General features: G+C 39.3%; 4 non-coding genes across 4 annotated transcripts; all 4 read left to right on the plus strand.

The window, feature by feature from the left end:
- The first annotated feature begins 1564 nt into the window (after positions 1-1564).
- On the plus strand, positions 1565-1684 carry LOC111475662. The gene has a single exon (XR_002716633.1). It is a non-coding gene; the product is annotated as a 5S ribosomal RNA (ribosomal RNA).
- Positions 1685-1817: 133 nt separating this feature from the next.
- Positions 1818-1936, plus strand: LOC111475663. The gene has a single exon (XR_002716634.1). It is a non-coding gene; the product is annotated as a 5S ribosomal RNA (ribosomal RNA).
- A 126-nt stretch (positions 1937-2062) lies between these two features.
- LOC111475661 lies at positions 2063-2181 on the plus strand. The gene has a single exon (XR_002716632.1). It is a non-coding gene; the product is annotated as a 5S ribosomal RNA (ribosomal RNA).
- A 133-nt stretch (positions 2182-2314) lies between these two features.
- LOC111475665 lies at positions 2315-2433 on the plus strand. Its single transcript, XR_002716635.1, has one exon. It is a non-coding gene; the product is annotated as a 5S ribosomal RNA (ribosomal RNA).
- Positions 2434-2485: the final 52 nt, after the last annotated feature.

The raw sequence follows: 2485 nt of genomic DNA on the forward strand, positions 1-2485 counted from the left end.
AATTCTAACGGGGTTATATTTCATGTCATTTATCGTGATTTCATGTCATTCATACATGTTGTATACACACAATTTAAGAGACCTAACATAACGTTCTATGCTTTTAACATAACATTTCATCATATACTTATCATACCATGACATATTGGATCACAATGTATCATATCATATACAAGTCATAACGTAAACACTTCGTAGTCATATGTTCTCTAACTTATCATAGCCTTACCGTTCTTATACCTATCATAGTCATACCGTTATGTGAACATACCTTAGTCATATCATCACAAGAACGTATCCTAACGCTATTGTTCTATAAATCTATCACAAACTTATCCCTTTCTACCGGTAACCTAATCGTATTCTTTCATCAATCTCTCTTATCCATATCACTCTGGTATGTAACCTAACCTTAACGTTTCATGAACGTATTTTACTCCTATTGTTACATTTCATTTTGTGCATCCTTCTCGTATCCTATCTCAAACATATCATTAAACACATCGTACCATAATTATTATCATACAGTTCAAATATTATAACATATACATAACATATAAGAAGCATATCGATCCACAGACAATTCACACATATCAATATATATGACACGTGCAGAACCACGAGGCACGTGTCAACATCAAATATAACCATACCGAGAACAAGGTCACTTACCTGGCTAGCTTAAGTCGTTGTCACGAATATATCTTTAACGAAAGTTCGATTCCGTCCTTTGTAATCCGAGTCAACTTATATAAGCCCATGACATGAGTTTCAAGTTTGAACTCTACACACTTATTTCTCTAATTTACATTGGTTATTGTAAATTATATGACACGTCCTTTGTATTTTCTTTTCCCTCTATATTTAGTTTGTGGTTTTTAATTCTTTAATCTTATTTTCTTCCTATCTCTTGCATTTTAATTTTGTTCTCATATATTCCAAATTTCTACTAAATCTTGTTTCCAAATCATTTCTTATCTTAGTGTTTAGTGTTCACAAATTTTGTTGACCATTCTATTTTTAATCTATTAATTTGGCTACCGATATAAATTTAATCTAATATATTTACTAGCATTCCTATAAATGATTGACATTGAGTTTCTAACTGAAAGCTAAACCATTTTAATAATTCCATGAAGATCTAACTTCCGTTCTTGAGCTTCTAGTATCCAAATTGTTTCAAATTTTCTTCCACAGACTCCTCTTATTGTGTCTAGTTTCTAGAACCATAAATTTTTTTCATGAGAACCAACATGGAAGGAGGTTAAGAATTAGAAAAACAAAAGAAGAAGATGAAACGTATATTTCCACCATTTCTATAACGACCCTAAATTTTCACACACTCATAGTCACTACTAACGTCTCATGCTTATCTATAATGCGGAAATATAACTCTTACATGAACATCATTTATAACGTAAACTTCAAAAACGCTTAAAACAACTTTTTCTCTGGAAAACACAGCCATGGTCTTACGTATGAGAACCTCCCCCGCTCACGCCCATCGCGTTTCGATCATGCCGCCCCGCATGCGTTAAATCTGATTTTGTGCGCATGGCATGTCGGGTGCGATCATACCAGCACTAATGCACCGGATCCCATCAGAACTCCGCCGTTAAGCGTGCTTGGGCGAGAGTAGTACTAAGTTGGGTGACCACTTGGGAAGTTCCTCGTGTTGCACCCCTTTTTTTCTTTCAATTTCTCCCAGTTCTTTTCTTCCTTTCTCTACAAATGAGAACCTCCCCCGCTCACGCCCATCGCGTTTCGATCATGCCGCCCCGCATGCGTTAAATCCGATTTTGTGCGCATGACATGTCGGGTGCGATCATACCAGCACTAATGCACTAGATCCCATCAGAACCCCGCAGTTAAGCGTGCTTGGGCGAGAGTAGTACTAAGTTGGGTGACCACTTGGGAAGTCCTCGTGTTGCACCCTTTTTTTTCTTTCAATTTCTCTTTTCTTCCTTTCTCTACAAATGAGAACCTCCCCCGCTCACGCCCATCGCGTTTCGATCATGCCGCCCCGCATGCGTTAAATCCGATTTTGTGCGCATGGCATGTCGGGTGCGATCATACCAGCACTAATGCACCGGATCCCATCAGGACTCCGCAGTCAAGCGTGCTTGGGCGAGAGTAGTACTAAGTTGGGTGACCACTTGGGAAGTCCTCGTGTTGCACCCCTTTTTTTCTTTCAATTTCTCCCAGTTCTTTTCTTCCTTTCTCTACAAATGAGAACCTCCCCCGCTCACGCCCATCGCGTTTCGATCATGCTGCCCCGCATGCGTTAAATCCAATTTTGTGCGCATGGCATGTCGGGTGCGATCATACCAGTACTAATGCACCGGATCCCATCAGAATTCCGCAGTTAAGCGCGCTTGTGCGAGAGTAGTACTAAGTTGGGTGACCACTTGGGAAGTCCTCGTGTTGCACCCCTTTTTTTCTTTCAATTTCTCCGAGTTCTTTTCTTCCTTTCTCTACAAATGAG

This window comes from Cucurbita maxima, unplaced genomic scaffold, assembly GCF_002738345.1.
Source record: "Cucurbita maxima cultivar Rimu unplaced genomic scaffold, Cmax_1.0 Cma_Scf02403, whole genome shotgun sequence".
Lineage (NCBI taxonomy): Eukaryota > Viridiplantae > Streptophyta > Magnoliopsida > Cucurbitales > Cucurbitaceae > Cucurbita > Cucurbita maxima.